Source organism: Neoarius graeffei, chromosome 4, assembly GCF_027579695.1.
Source record: "Neoarius graeffei isolate fNeoGra1 chromosome 4, fNeoGra1.pri, whole genome shotgun sequence".
In the NCBI taxonomy this organism is placed as follows: domain Eukaryota; kingdom Metazoa; phylum Chordata; class Actinopteri; order Siluriformes; family Ariidae; genus Neoarius; species Neoarius graeffei.
The window spans coordinates 27,736,238-27,753,364 of record NC_083572.1 but is presented as its reverse complement, the minus strand read 5'-3'; the positions used below and the strand labels follow the sequence as shown (position 1 = coordinate 27,753,364).

General features: G+C 44.5%; 1 pseudogene; it reads left to right on the top strand.

Annotated features, from left to right (window-relative positions):
* Nucleotides 1-11,782: 11,782 nt before the first annotated feature.
* LOC132884551 (uncharacterized) lies at nucleotides 11,783-16,692 on the top strand (annotated as a pseudogene).
* The last annotated feature ends 435 nt before the right edge of the window (nucleotides 16,693-17,127 follow it).

The window sequence follows — 17,127 nt, the reverse complement described above, 5'->3', positions numbered from 1 at the left end:
TTAAAAGCTTGAACTTTGTCTGCAACAGAAAAAATGTTGCTGTTTCTTCCTTGAAGTGAGGTGTTCAGCTGGTTCAGTAGTGAGAAAATATCACACAGGTAAGCAAGTTTAGCTGTGAAGTCTGTGTCAGCATAGTAATGTGCAAAGGGAGATTTTTTCTCAGTGAGAAAAGTGAAAACCTCATCCCTCAGTTCAAACAAACGCTTGAGAACCAGTCCTCTTGAGAGCCATCTCACTTGAACATGATCTGCTTCTACATCCTCACAAAGCTTTGCAAAACATCTGGAGTTCACAGCATTGTTTTTAATGAAGTTGATGGTTTTGACACTTACTGTCATCACTTCGTGAAGCTCTGGTGACATCTTTTTAGCTGCAAGGTTTTCACGGTGAAGAAAACAGTGTGTCCATTTGGCTTCTGGTGCGCGATCGAGTATCTGTCTGATGACACCGTGATGCCTGCCAGTCATTGACGCGGCACCGTCACTGCACACCCCAACACAGTTCTGCCAGTCCAGGCCGTTCTCTTTGAAGTAGTTGTCCATGCAGCTGAAACATTCCTGAGCCGTAGCGCGTGTTGGTAGCTCTCCACAAAAAAGTATATCTTCGTGCAAACTACTATCCCAGCGATATCGAACAAAAACCACCAGCAGCGCAGCATTAGTGAGATCCGTGGACTTGTCGAGTTGTAATGAGAAAAATGGACTGTCTTTTATCCTCTCAAGAAGCTGCTGCTGTATGTCCGAGGCCATTTCCACAATGCGATGACTGACAGTGTCATTGGAGAGTGGAACAGTCTGAAACTTCTTTGCAGCAGCCTCTCTGATCAGCTCACGACACATATCCACAGCGGCAGGAAGAACCAAATCCTCCGCTATGGTGAAGGGAGTTTTGGTTTGTGCCACACGTTTGGCTACCAGATAACTTGCCTTTAACGCACATTTAGAGCTGCCAGTCAGTGACACGATACTTCTTTTCTGTATTTGTAGTCCGTTTTCTTTTCGTTTGAAGTATTCGGTCGGCTTCCCCACCAGTGTGGGATGCTTTGTTTCGAGATGCCACTGCAGCTTTGACGGCTTCAGCGCTTCATTGGAGAGCGTGAGCCCGCACTCCACACATTGGGCTCGTGGCTCCTTCTTGCTGCCCCCATTTACAAACCCGTACTTAATAAACTCTGGGTTGTACTTACGTACAATATTTGTTTTTTTGGGTGGGTTGTCATCTTTCTTTTCATCTTGTTTACGCTTTAAAAACTTATCCATGGCTGTGCTTGTTGCCGTTGCATTACCAGCATGGATAATAGTTCCAGTTTGCAAACGTGGCATACAACGTCACAGCATAAACATTATTATAATGCATTATAGTCACGTTAAAATAATAATAACTAAACTATAAATATAGTGTGTTATTGCCTATGATTGAGTGTGCTGCCAACAAATTTCGATTCTGGAGTAAAAAATTTTGTGTGTCTGTAAAGCTAACAAGCTATAGTCCAACGGCCCTCGCGGCGCATTGGTGCAAAACTGAAAGTTTTTTGCGGCCCTCCAGGTGGCGCTTGCGGCCCAAGTTTGGGCCGCGGCCCTATGGTTCAGAATCCCTGCTCTAATTCATACACAGACACACCAAACTCACACACACACACACACACACACACACACACACACACACACACACACACACACATCCACTCTCTCTCTCTCTCGGTCTCTTTCTCACATACATCCTCCCTCTCTCTCTCTCTCTCTCTCTCTCTCAGACACACATCCACACAAAAACACAAACACATGCTCGCTCTCTCACTCTGCTTCATACACAAACCAAACACAGACAAACTCTAGTCACTCACACACACGCACTCTCTCTGTCTCTCTCTCTCTCTCTCTCTCTCTCTCTCTGCACTGCATGCTGGGAGTTTGCTGGTGGAGGGTGTGGTGAGTGTTGGCTGAGAGCTTGTGACTTTTCCTTTCTAAATTTTTCTCTTGTTTTTTTGTGTTATTTAATTTCTGAGTATTTTGTAGTTGTTGATAGTGTGTGTGTGTGTGTGTGTGTGTGTGTGAGTGTTGGCTGTTTGGCGGGGATGGCATCCTCCGGGACGCTGCCCCTGTCCTTGAAACATGGAGTAAGGGTGGTACCACAACCTATGGTTCTGGTAGAGCAGGTGTTGCTTGCGGTCGGAGCAAAGGTAGGTCATGGAAACATCGTGTGTGCCTCCCGCATGAATAAAGTGGTGGTGGTGTTTTTGAAGCATCAGGAGCTTGTCAATCAGCTCATAGAGAATAATATATACATTAACAATGAGTTTGTACAAGTTTCCCTGCTGGCAGTGCCCTCTGTCCAGGTAACCGTGTCCGGAGTCCCTCCATTTATTCCCAACGAAGCCCTGGAGCGAGAACTGAAGCACTTCGGGAAATTCGTGAGCAGATTCCAGACAGTAAGTTTGGGCTGTAAAAGTGATAAACTAAAACATGTTCAGTCTTTATGGAGACAAGTGTTTGTTTTTGGACTCCCCAACTCAAACACTGGAGGTTTCCTTCCATGTTAAAGATGAGGAAGGGTTTTACATGGTGTATGCAAGTTCGGGGAGCATGAAATGTTTTGAATGTGGGGATGTGGGACACAAGCGGGTTGCTTGTCCTCAGAGACAGCGTGTAGCAGAGCCGGCTGCTGCCACTGGGACTGTTAGTGAGGAAAGGGGAAGCAACGCGACTGATAGTGGTGTGACTACAGAGCACAGGCGATTGCTCAAAGACAACGAGGGAGGCTCAGCCTCCTCTAAAAATGACGAACATCGTGTAGGATGAATTGCGCTAGGCTTATGTTATAGCCGACCTTATAACATTGCTATTTCAGATCCAGAATCATAGAAATATATGTGCTCAACCCAACTACAGTGCGAAATCATTCTGTTATAACTTCCTCCAGTTCGCCTAATGTGTGCGTGAGTTTTTCCCCCTCGTGACAACACAATGCAGCCCAGCCTCAGTGGACTTCAATGGCATTTGGGAGCTATGTGCTTTTCAATATCAAAATGCAAGACGATTATTGGACAAATACTGCGAAACTGCCCGCCCACGGAGTCCCACGGACTCCCAGCCTCAGTGGACTTCAATGGCATTTGGGAGCTATGCACTTTTCAATATCAAAATGCAAGACGGTTATTAGACAAATACTGCAAAAACGCCCGCCCCACGGACTCCCAGCCTCACAGTGGGAGGGACATGGCAAAGCTTCCCGCGAGGAGACTGGTGATTGGTGAAAGCGGCCGGATATTTTCTTTGATTGACAGCTCGTTTCAAATATAGACAGGCAGCGGTGAATTTCAGTTCAGTCCCATGAGGATTCGCAAGTGCTATGGTGTATTGTAAGAGATCAGCTTACATTTCGATTTCATTCATTACATATGGTTTCTACCAGCTTTTTTAGTTTGTATATATTTTCATTGTAAATAAAGTGTAAATATAGTGTTGTCAAGTTTGCTATCTTAGTTCCAGAAATTTCATTTATTTGAGTGACTGAACTTGAACTTGAGGGGGCTAGTCAGCTAGCAAGAAAGCTGCGCACGGATGCCAAGCATTGCTGATTTTAATTTTGGCGAAGCCATTTGCCAGTCTTCCTTTCGAGGAAAAAATAAAAATTAAAGAGCAGGGTAGACCAACGCCTCAAATTGACTTGGTGAAAAAGGTAGGGAATAATACTCGTTCCTTTCAGCTCTCCTGGTACGAGAAAGTGAATTGGCTAACAGCAAGTGACCCACATCAACAACAGTAAATAGACTACTTTAGTAATATGTCATGGATGGACCAAAAATCTCATCTCGTCTCATTATCTCTAGCCGCTTTAAGGATAAAGCGGCTAGAGATAATGAGACGAGATGAGATTTTTGTTCTACAGGGTCACAGGCAAGCTGGAGCCTATCCCAGCTGACTACAGGCGAAAGGCGGGGTACACCCTGGACAAGTCGCCACGTCATCACAGGGCTGACACATAGACACAGACAACCATTCACACCTACGGTCAATTTAGAGTCACCAGTTAACCTAACCTGCATGTCTTTGGACTGTGGAGGAAACCGGAGCACCCGGAGGAAACCCACGCGGACACGGGGAGAACATGCAAACTCCACACAGAAAGGCCCTCGCCGGCCACGGGGCTCGAACCCAGACCTTCTTGCTGTGAGGCGACAGCGCTAACCACTACACCACCGTGCCGCCCCTGGGTTAAGAGTCGCTTCTTTAAATATAAATGGGGAAGAGATGAACAGAAAAGAGTTTTATTATCTGAAGTAATTAGACAGAAAAAACTGGATATTATTTTATTACAGGAAACATGGTGACAAGTCAAATAAAATAGCTTGGGATTTATGGTGGAATGGACCATATGTTCTTAGTTATGGGACAAATTTTAATGCAGAAGTTGCGATTTTATTCTCTCCTGTTTTAGATATAAACATTGTGTCCAGTACAGAGTTAGTGAAAGGTAGAGTTCTTATGGTAAAGGTTAAAATACAGGATTTTACTTTTAGTTTTATTAATGTTTATGCACCAAACCAAGGCTCTGAACATGAGTTGTTTAATTTATTAAAAGAGAAATTAAGTTTTAATGATCCAGGGGAGTGTGTTGTAATTGGGGGAGACTGGAACTGCTGCATAGACTTTACATTAGACAGGACTGGAGAGGAACCGCACATTCACTCCTCATCCATTTTATCTCACTTTTTAAAGAGAACTGATCTGGTTGATGTGTGGAGGATGAAGCACTCTTCAGTCTGACAATACATGTGGATGAAAATATCTGATGGTAGAGTCTGTGCAGCAAGGTTGGACAGATTTTATATTTCTGCACCTTTTACCTCAAGAGTTATTAACTGCCAAATCTCCCCTGTTGTTTTTACAAATCATAATTTAGTTTTAATGGAGCTTTTTTTAATCTCCCACTGGAAAAACCAAAGTCCTTTTGGCATTTTAATATTATTACATGATCTTAATTTTTGTAAAATTTTTAAATGATTCTGGATCTGGGCGGCACGGTGGTGTAGTGGTTAGTGCTGTCGCCTCACAGCAAGAAGGTCCTGGGTTCGAGCCCCGGGGCCGGCGAGGGCCTTTCTGTGCGGAGTTTGCATGTTCTCCCCGTGTCCGCGTGGGTTTCCTCCGGGTGCTCCGGTTTCCCCCACAGTCCAAAGACATGCAGGTTAGGTTAACTGGTGACTCTAAATTGACCGTAGGTGTGAGTGTGAATGGTTGTCTGTGTCTATGTGTCAGCCCTGTGATGACGTGGCGACTTGTCCAGGGTGTACCCCGCCTTTCGCCCGTAGTCAGCTGGGATAGGCTCCAGCTTGCCTGCGACCCTGTAGAAGGATAAAGCGGCTAGAGATAATGAGATGAGATGAGATTCTGGATCTACTGAAGATCCAGGAAGGAAACTTTTCCTTCACTTATTAAGTGGTGGGAGGTAGGAAAGGCCCAAAGTAGTGTTTTGTCAGCAGTACTCCTCTAATTCCACAGCTAAAATCCAGAGAACTGTCCAGAAACTGGAAGAGGAAATAAGGGACTTGGAAAAAAAATTTACCTCACAAGCTGATCAACAAAAAAATGATGGGTTAATTTTTAAAAGGCAGGAACTTAACTCCCTTCTGCAGGACAGAGCTAAAGGAGCATTAGTCCGAGCACGTTTTACTAGACTCCAAGACATGGATGCACCAACTTCTTTCTTTTTTAATTTGGAGAAATCTGCTGTTCAGAGGAAACAAATGGTCTGTCTTCATCGTTCTGATGGAAACATCACTACAGACCCAGCCAAGATGAAGAAACTTGCAGTGGAGTTTTATACAGATCTATTCAGCGTGGGCAGCTGTGACATGGACTGTGCTGCAGAGCTTCTGCAGGGGCTTCCTCAACTGAGCTTAGAAGACCAGAACACTCTGAACTCAGAAATCATTTTAGATGAGCTGACTGCTGCGGTGTCCCAGATGGCACCAGGCAAGGCTCCAGGACTAGATGGTCTTCCTTCGGACTTTTTTAAACACTTCTGGACGATACTAGGACGGGACCTTTTAGCCATTTTTAAAGATTGTTTTAAAAAAGGGAGACTTCCTGTAGGCGAGCAGTTCTCTCACTGCTGCCTAAGAAGGGAGACCTAGCTCTTTTAAAGAACTGGAAACCTGTAGCTTGTTTATGTACGGACTATAAGATCGTCTCCAAGGTTTTATCAAATAGATTAAAACATTTTATTGAATTATTTATTGGTGCGGCGGCACGGTGGTGTAGTGGTTAGCACTGTCGCCTCACAGCAAGAAGGTCCTGGGTTCGAGCCCCGGGGCCGGCAAGGGCCTTTCTGTGCGGAGTTTGCATGTTCTCCCCGTGTCCGCGTGGGTTTCCTCCGGGTGCTCCGGTTTCCCCCACAGTCCAAAGACATGCAGGTTAGGTTAACTGGTGACTCTAAATTGACCGTAGGTGTGAGTGTGAATGGTTGTCTGTGTCTATGTGTCAGCCCTGTGATGACCTGGTGACTTGTCCAGGGTGTACCCCGCCTTTCGCCCGTAGTCAGCTGGGATAGGCTCCAGCTTGCCTGCGACCCTGTAGAAGGATAAAGCGGCTAGAGATAATGAGATGAGATGAGATTTATTGGTGCAGATCAATCTTATTGTATTCTGGACAGGTTGATGTATGATGATTTATTTTTAATAAGAGATATATTTGATGTCTGAAAACTATGTAATATTAATATTGGTATTTTATCCATTGATCAAGAAAAGGCGTTTGATCATGTGGATCATGGTTTTCTCTTTTCCACCCTGTAGGCTTTTGGAATTGGGGGGAGCTTTTTATCCTGGGTCAAACTATTGAAGCCTGCTGTTTAGTAAAGGTGGGGGGGAAGGGTTGAGCTGCCCTGTGCCAGTTAAAAGAGGGATCAGACAGGTCTGCCCCATCTCAGGCCAGCTCTACAGTATTGCCATTGAACCTCTCCTGTGTAGGCTGAGGAGTAGGTTATAGGGCCTGGGTCTCCCTGAGCTGGCTCAGAACCACTCTGTGGCCGTCTCAGCTAATGCAGATGATGTTAATGTTTTTATACAAGATCAGAAAGACATACAAGAACTTAAAGAGAGCCTGACTGTGTATGAAAAGGCCTCCTCTTCTAAAGTTAACTGGGACAAATGTGAAGCTTGTCTAATAGGTCAGTGGAGCCTAAGAGATGTCCCTGAGCTACCTGGGAAACTCAAGTGGGGAAAAAAGAGGCATCAAAGTTCTGGGAGTGTATTTAGGGTGCGAGGACTTCCAAAAACAGAACTGGGAGGGAGTGCTGGAGAAGGTGAGCATGAAGTTGTCTGAATGGAAATGCTTTCTTCCCCAGCTGTCCTACAGGGGTAGAGTTCTGATGGCCAATAACCTGGTCACCTCTTCCCTTTGGCATAGACTGATCATCTTAGTGCCACCACCAGGCCTCGTGAGGGACATACAGCGGCTCCTGGTGAACAACATCTGGTCAGGTCAGCATTGGCCGAGGGCACCAGTTCTTTATCTCCCTGTGGCTGAGGGAGGACATGGCCTCATGGACATTTCATCAAGAATTGCTGCCTTCAGACTGCAGATGGCGCAGAGGTTACTTTATGGCTGCGGATACTGCTGGCTGGCGTCTGCTCAGCTGCTCCTGAGGAAGGCTGGCCGGCTAGGACTGGATAAACAGCTGTTTCTTTTAAGGACCTCTGAAGTTGACTTGGCTGGAATAACACCTTTCTACAACTCGGTGCTTGATGCGTGGAGGACATTCAAGACCACACGGACCACAGACCTCAGACCTGGTTTGTGGATCTTTGAGGAACCGCTGTTATAAAATGACTTCTTTACATCTAGCATGCTTTCCTCCACATCTCTTCACATCAAGTTTGTTGAGGCTGGCATTGTCAAACTGGGCCACCTCATAAGAACATCTCCGGAAAGGCTTGGTGGAGTCATTGGCGTCAGGTCTTCCAGGGTGCTTAAGAAGATAGTGGACGAGGTCTGGCAGTTCCTGTATGTTCCACTCAGGGTGTACGCCCAGGACCATACCCTGGTCGACCTATGGCATGAGGACCACGAATACATCTTTCCTGCACCAAGCGTCAGACCTGGGACTGAAGAGTGGCGAGAGGAGAGAGGGCTGCTTCTGTCCCTGAAAACACCCGTGCTGGGTAACTTCAGCTCATGTGGGAAGAAGCAGCTCTATTACTGCTGTGTAAAGGTACTGAACTTCTGCTCTTTGGTCGAAGTCAGGGAGTCAAGGTGGACCCATGTTTTTGCTCCAGAATGCACCCCTAAATGCTGCTGGAGGACTCTATACATGGAGTGATAGCCACAAACAGACACAGGGCTCACCTGGATCCCAGCACTGGGGAGGACTGTCTCTTCTGTTACCAACAGGAAACCCTAGAACACTTGGTGTCTCTTTGTCCTCGTCTAGTGGGCCTATTTAAGACACTGCAAGAGTGGGTTTTCACCTAGGGGAGAAATTTTCCGTCCCTTTGTTTGTCTTTGGGGTGAAATACACAGTCAGGAAAAGACAGACTCAGATTTTAATTAATTTTTTAATCGGAACTGCAAAACTAGCAATCTGGAAGACCAGAAAGAATCGGATGCTGGGCCTGGGATGGACTGATGTGGTTCAGAGCCTGAAAGGTTTGGTTGCATCTCTTCTTAAGGTAGAGCATGCTTTTTACAGACTAACCAATAACCTGGACACTTTTATAGATCTGTGGGGTTTAACACAGGTTTTATGTTCACTTGAAGAGGATGGTGCACTAACTCAACTTTTAATGTACAATTTGTGTGTGAGAATGTTTAATAGAGGAGGGTTTTGTGTACTGAATTTGATTGTTTTTCTAGCAATGACTTTTTATGTACCTTTTTATTTTCTCCATTATTTATTGTTTTATTTCTTGTGAAAGAAAACATACACATGAAACAATGGCATAATTAAAGGTGTTTTTAAAAAGTAAAAAAAAGTCTCTCTCTCTCTCTCTGACGCACACATCCACACAAAAACAGACACATTCTTTCTCACTCTGCTAGACACATACACAAACCAAACTCCACACTCACTCACTCACTCACTCACTCACACATCCTCTCTCTCTCTGACAAACATCCACACAAAAACATACACACAGACACATGCTCTCTCTCTCTCTTTTTCTCCCACTCTGCTTCATACATATACACAAACTCCACACTCACTCGCCCACTCTCTCTCTCTCTCTCTCTCTCTGTTGCATGCTGTGAGTGTGAGGCGTGGCAGAGGTTGAGTTGTTTGCTGGAGTTTGGAGGCGAGCGTGAATTTTTTTTTAAATTTATTTATTTATTCTTGCTTTCATTTCTTCCTTTTTTTGCATGCGTGATCAGGTGAGTCTTTTTTTTTTCTTGTTTATTGCTACGTGTTCAGTGCTAAGTAGGGAAAAGTTTGTGGATTGTTTCGGGAGGAATGGTGTCCCTTGAGACGCCTCCTCCGTCCATCCGTCACGGTGTGCAGATAGCATCGCCGGATCCCAGTGTGACGGTGGAGGAGGTTTTACTGGCTTTCGGCGAGAAAATAGGACATGAGCATGTACTCTATGCTTCTCAGATGAACACAGCGGTGGTGGTGTTTCTCAAGGAGGAGAAACATGTTAGTGACTTGATCACGAGTGGTGTAATCACCACTGATCTATTTCTTCAAGTCTCCCCATTAGCAGGTCCCTCTACCTGTGTAACATTGTCAGGTGTTCCTCCATTTATCCCAAATGCACTGTTTGAGAATGAGCTAAAGAGGTTTGGGAAATTTGCTAGCGGGTTTCGTATGGTCAGTCTGGGCTGTAAAGGCCCAAAGTTAAGGCACGTTCAGTCTCTGAGGAGACAGGCGTTCATGTTTCTTGACTCTCCCACTCAGACACTGGGGTACCATTCCGAGTGAAATTTGGTGATGGTCATTATATGATGTATGCGAGCGCTGGACAGGTGAAGTGTTTTGAGTGTGGTGATGTCAGCCATAAATGATAAGCATGACCTCATAAACATCAGGATGCTAATGCTGTTGATAGCGCAGCGGACCACGATGAGGATGTTGGAGGGGAGCGGACAGTGGAGCCCACTGCTGCCACCGGGGAGGTGGAGGCCTCCGCGGGTACCAGCGGGCACACTGCTGAGGAGACGAATACCTACATGAGCACCGGCGAGTCTGCTGTTGTCACCGGGGAGGCGAATACCTCTGCGGGTACTGGTAGGCCTGTCGCTGCCGCTGAGGAGGCAAATACCTCCATGAATACCAGTGAACCTGCTGAACTTGGGCAGGTGGCTGCGCCTGCAGGTGTAGCAACAAGTGTATCTGACACAGAGGATGATTGTTTAAACAATCAGTGTGGAGGAGAGGCGGAGAACATGGACTATGAAACGGAGTCAGAGTGTGGGTTTATTGGTGAAAGCTCACAGCAGAATGATTTATACTCATTAGAAGAAATTGATGACTTTAAATAATTCTTTCGGAAAAACTGTAAAACTTAAGGATTATTTCAGTGACCCAGACAAATTTGTTAGATTAATTATGGCTTGGCGAAAATGTGTTGGAGTTGATGTACTGGATGCGAAAAATGTGACCGTCTTAACAAACATATCACAGCTGCAAGGAAGATGGCAAAGGAAAGAACCAGCAAAAGGATGAAACTATCTAAATGATTTTATGATCATGCATCATCAGGTGTGTTTCCTCTCTCTACTGTCTCCTTCTGTTTCTGTCTTTCTCTTCTTTTCTGAATCCATGCATACACTCAGGGTAGCTTCCTTAAATATAAACGGTGGCATGGATGGACAGAAGAGAGCTCCAGTTGCTGAAGTAATCCAACAAAAAAACAACAACATTTTTTTTTTTGCAGGAAACCCACAGTGACGAGGAAAATGAGATGGACTGGGGCCTGTGGTAGGAGGGTTTATACACACTCAGCCATAGTACTAACTGCTGTGGGGGGTGGCTGTTTTATTCAGGAAAAACAGCAACACTAAAATTTTGTCAACTTTAGAAATTGTTAAAGGAAGGTTGCTGATTGTTAGGGCGGAAGTAGAGGGAATTATTTTCTGTTTTGTCAACATATATGCACCAAATGAAGGACAAGAAAGAATTGCTCTTTTCAGCCGACTAGAGACGAATTAGACCAGTTCAGTGACGAGTACCTGGTGGGGACTGGAACTGGACCACAGACTTCATTCTGGACAGAACTAGTGAGGAACCACATTTTCATTCATCTACTGTTTTAGGCAGGATAATTTCACATTTAGATTTCGTGGATTCTTGGAGACTCAAACACCCAACAGTTAGACAGTACACATGGGTTAAAGTTAATGACAACAGGGTAAGTGCAGCCAGGTTAGATCGCTTTTACATCTCTCAGTCACTCAGGTCCAGGTTAGTTAACAGTTCCATCATTCCGGTTGGTTCCACAGATCATCACCTTACCAGCTTAGAGTTAATTACCTCCTCTGGACAAAAAAATCAAATCTTATTGCCACTTTAACAACAGGCTACTGAAAGACAACATTTTCTGCAGCAATTCTGAACAGTTCTGGTTAAGGTGGAGATCTGAGAAAGCCAACTTCATATCTCTGAAGCAGTGGTGGGAGGTTGGAAAGTGTAAGATACAAATTTTTTGTCAGCAGTACACATCCTTCTCTACAACACAGCTCAAAATGTCCATTCAGCACTTAAGGTAGAGAACAGTATCCATGACATTGAGAGTGGCTTACATCTGAAACCAACTTCTGCTACCAGAAATTCACTGAACGATAAAAAGATGGCACTTAGAAATCTTTTGAAGGAGAGAGTGAAGGGAGCTCTGGTTAGATCACATTTCCAGAACATTAAGGACATGGACACTTCAAGCTCCTTCTTCTTCAATCTAGAGAGGAATACTGGGAGGAGGAAAATTATGACATTTCTGAAGCTTCCCAATGGGACAATAATAACAGACCCCAAAGAAATGAACTGTGCTGTGGATTTCTACATTGACTTGTTCTCAGCAGACCGCTACAGTCCAGAGTGTGCTGCCGAGCTGCTTGAGGGGCTTCCACAGCTGAACCCACAGGAGAAAGCTGATCTGGAGCTCAGTCTGGAGGAACTACCTACAGCTGTTGGTCAGCTGGCTTCAGGATGAGCACCAGGACTGGATGGGCTTACTGCTGATTTTTTTTAAGCAGTTCTGGGAAATCATTGGTGCAGATCTACATGAGGTGCTACTACAATGTTTTAATGGAGGGTTGTTACCTTTGTCCTGTTGGAGGGCAGCTCTCTCCCTTTTACCAAAAGCAGGGGATTTGGCACTGTTAAAGAACTGGAGACAAGTGTCCATTTTATGCACTGACTGTAAAATACTCTCCAGAGCACTGGCTAACAGACTGAGAGACTACTTGGACATAATTGTGCACATGGACCCTGGGTGCGATTTGCTGGGGGGGATGGTGGGGATCATCCCCCCCTCTGGTTTTTATCTCTGCTGAAAAAAAATCCTCGGGGACAACCCCGTCAATAAAACAAATAAACCAAAAAAAAGTTGACATGACAGGCATGTTGTGACACAGTTTTCTATGGTCTACATTGCACTCACTTTCAAAATGACCCGAAGTGGCAGCTTTGATGTTCACGAACGGCCCCAGCAAATAGATACATTGTAGATAATAACAATATCTTTGAGTTCTATGCAGGGATGCAAACAGCGCGCCTTTTGGCGGATGCTGCCTTTTTCACGGCCGATTTTTTTTTTTTGGGGGGGGGGCGTTGGAGTGTCTGATTATAATTTCAAGGTAAATTCTGTATTAAAATTACTAAATAAGCAAATCCGTTACAGTCCATGAAACAGGAAGTATAAGGATGAGAAAAAAACAGTTTAAATCGGAAAGCTGCGCACAATGTGAACAAACTGAGCAAACTGTTCATTTAGTATTCATGTATTTTAGTGATTTTCGAGTCACTGTCCATTTAATCCGGAGGGAGAGAAACATCACAGCAACGCGACAAGCAATGCGAACTTTGTTGTGTTAGTGTTCGTGTATTTAGTCAGAGAGATAGGAAGATGAATTTACTATCTCTGGTTTAGTGTTCGTTTTCATTTAGTGTTATTCATTTGATATCATTGGATGTTATTGAGCTGTTAGCCTATTGTTACCTTAATTTTGTGACGTTTCATGATTAAAAAAAAAAAATCCCCCCTTCTGGTTTTTTGACAAATCGCATCCTGCATGGATCAGACATTACATTACAGGGAGAACTATATTGGACAATCTGTTTCTGATTCAGGATTAAATTGGTGTTTGTAATGTTTATGATGTAAACCTTGGTAGAATTTCTTTGGACCAGGAACAAGTTTTTGAAAGGGTAGATCACAATTATTTATTTTCTACACTGCGTGCATTTGGGTTTGGTGATTCTTTTGTCATGGGTGGGTTTATTGTATGGTGGGGCAGAATGCTTAGTTAAAGTGGGGGGTGGGTTGAGTTGGCTTTTTCCTGTTAGAAGGAGGATTAGACAGGGCTGTCCCATCTCAGGGCCACTATACAGTCTGGCCATCAAGCCCTTACTGGGCAGGCTGAGGAATCACCTTCATGGTTTCCTACTACCAGGATTAAGACATGCTTCTGCTTTTAGGGTCTCTGCATATGCTGATAATGTACAGTGGTGCTTGAAAGTTTGTGAACCCTTTAGAATTTTCTATATTTCTGGATAAATATGACCTAAAACATCATCGGATTTTCACACAAGTCCTAAAAGTAGATAAAGAGAACCCAGTTAAACAAATGAGACAAAAATATTATACTTGGTCATTTATTTATTGAGGAAAATGATCCAATATTACATATCTGTGAGTGGCAAAAGTATGTGAACCTCGAGGATTAATATTTAATTTGAAGATGAAATTAGAGTCAGGTGTCTTCAATTAATGGAATGACAATCAGGTGTGAGTGGGCACCCGGTTTTATTTAAAGAACAAGGATCTATCAAAGTCTGATCTTCACAACAAATGCTTATGGAAGTGTATCATGGCACAAACAAAGGAGATTTCTGAGGACCTCAGAAAAAGTCAAGTCAAGTTTATTTGTATAGCACAATAAACAATAACAATAAACATTGTCGCAAAGCAGCTTTACAGAATTTGAACGACTTAAAACATGAGCTAATTTTATCCCTAATCTATCCCCAATGAGCAAGCCTGTGGCGACAGTGGCAAGGAAAAAACTCCCTCAGACGACATGAGGAAGAAACCTCGAGAGGAACCAGACTCAAAAGGGAACCCATCCTCATTTGGGCAACAACAGACAGCATGACTATAATATTAACAGTTTTAACCAGAAGTCAGTTTTGTTGATGTTATAAACTCTTCATTGATGGAAACTTGAGTGCAAAACTGTTCATGACAACTGCAGTCCTAAAGTTAGCAAGCCAACTGTAGTCTCATCTCATCTCATCTCATCTCATTATCTCTAGCCGCTTTATCCTTCTACAGGGTCGCAGGCAAGCTGGAGCCTATCCCAGCTGACTACGGGCAAAAGGCGGGGTACACCCTGGACAAGTCGCCAGGTCATCACAGGGCTGACACATATGGCCCTTTTCCACTACCCTTTTTTAGCTCACTTCAGCTCGCTTCAGCTCACTTCAGCCCGACACGGCTCGCGTTTCGACTACCAAAAAACAGCACGACTCAGCTCGCTTCAGCCCTGCTTAGCCCCTAAAACTCGCACTGTTTTGGAGTGGGGCTGACTGGGCGTTGGTGGAGTGGGGGTGAACTTTGCCGGGGCGGAAAATTGCCCCCTCCTCACCGCTCGCAATATTTTGTGCAGCTCAAAACTTTCGGAGCGGTAGGAGGGCCCCTCGAGAAACATCAGCGGTGGCCGAGCGTATACGGCGTTGCTTTAACGGGGGCCAACTTTTGTTAAATGGTGGTGAACGGTTACGAGCGGTGATGAATTTTTTTTCACCGCTCCAGGAACGCTCCAGCAAAGTTCGGGCGGTGTGACCGGGGCCTTAGGAAAGGTTTTCTGTCAATGAGGTGTTGTCACATGTCTTTGACCATGAAAGTGACATAGAGGAAAATGTGTCTGAGACAGACGATGATGTTGAGGAGGACCCTGATTATGAGCCATCCTCCTCTGATGAGAATGAGACCCTCAGTATTGACCCTCCTGTTGTCTCTCAACCACCAGCAAACACACTACCTTCCAAAAATGGAGAGTTATTATGGTCCATCTCCCCACTTGAAAAACAGGGTAGACTTAGTGCTGCTAATGTCATCAAAATGGTTCCAGGCCCCACCAGATACGCTGTCAGCCATGTCCAAGACATAAAATCAGCATTTGAGCTATTCATAACACAATCAGTTGAAAAGGACATACTTGAGATGACAAATTTAGAGGGGAGGCACGTGTATGGGGACAGTTGGAAAGACTTGGATGTGACCCACTTGCAAGCCTACATTGGGTTGCTCATTTTGGCAGGAGTGTACAAGTCAAAAGGCGAAGCAACAGCAAGCCTTTGGGCTGCTGACACTGGAAGGGCAATATTTCCAGCCACCATGTCGCTAAACACATTCCATGTTTTCTCCCATGTCATACGCTTTGATGACAGAGAAACAAGGCAGGGCCGACGAGAGCGTGACAATCTCACAGCAATACGGGATCTATGGGACAAGTGGGTTCAGCGATTACCCTTTCTTTACAATCCAGGCCTGCATGTGACTGTGGATGAATGTCTGGTTGCATTTCGTGGGCACTGTCCCTTCAGACAGTACATGCTGAGCAAACCGGCCAAATACGGTATCAAAATATGGGCAGCATGTGATGCACAGTCCAGCTATGCCTGGAATATGCAGGTGTACACTGGTAAATCCCCAGGGGAAGCACCTGAAAAAAATCAGGGCATGAGGGTGGTACTTGACATGGCTGAAGGACTGAATGGTCATAACATTACATGTGATATTTGTTTTACATCGTACGCCCTGGGTGAAGAACTGCTGAAAAGGAAGGTTACCATGTTGGGGACAGTGAGAAAAAACAAGCTGGAGCTTCCCTCTGAGCTACTTGTGATGAAGAACAGGAAGGTAACATCTTCAATGTTTGCCTTCACTGACAGAGCCACTGTCATCTCCTATTGCCCCAAGAAAGAGAAGAATGTCCTGCTGATGAGCACCATGCACAAAGATGCTGTCCTGAGCACCAGAGAAGACAGAAAACCACAAATGGTCTTGGACTACAATGAGAAAGGGTGGGGTTGATAACCTGGACAAGGTCACAGCCACATACAGCTGCCGACACATGACTGCCCGTTGGCCCCTTGTAATTTTCTTCAACATCATTGATGTGAGTGCCTACAATGCCTTTGTAATATGGAGTGAAATAAACAAGGACTGGAACAGTGGAAAACTGAGTCGAAGGAGGATTTTCCTGGAGCAGCTGGGTTACGCGTTGGTGAAACCTCATATCGAGAGAAGACAGTGCCTTCCAAGAGCATCAACAGCTGCTGCAACTGTTGTGAGGGACATCCAAACAGACACACACCCCGACTCCTCCAGTGGTTCAAACTGCAGGCAGGAAACGTGGCAGGTGCCAGGTCTGTCCCAACAGAAATGACTCCAAGACCAGCAACACTTGTGTGAAATGCAAGAAATATGTCTGCAAGGAACATGCATGCATTTTCTGCACATCATGTGTACAGTAGTGCAGACAAAAGGCTGGAATGTACCTTCTGGTGGCCTGAAGGAAAAATGCTGTTCATATTCTGTCTGTTCAAATTCTGTTTAACTCATTTTAGTGACAATGTAACTTTGTTTTTTACTATCACATGTACATATTTGTATACATAGCACTTAGAGTAGCATAGAACAATCCCTGACACAATGCTCAAATGTACTTTTCCATAGGTTTTTTGTAAATAAAGAACTGTTATGCGTTCCTTACTGATGTTCTGATGATGATGATGTTCTATTTTACAAATAAAATCCTTCTAAATTTTTGAAACTGTGTGTATTTTTCTTGGGGTCAAACTGACCCCGAACATAATACATGTTACTATTCTTGATAACAGAAATTGTTTTTCATTCCAAATGTTAGAGATAACAAAAATACAGTGGTGCTTGAAAGTTTGTGAACCCTT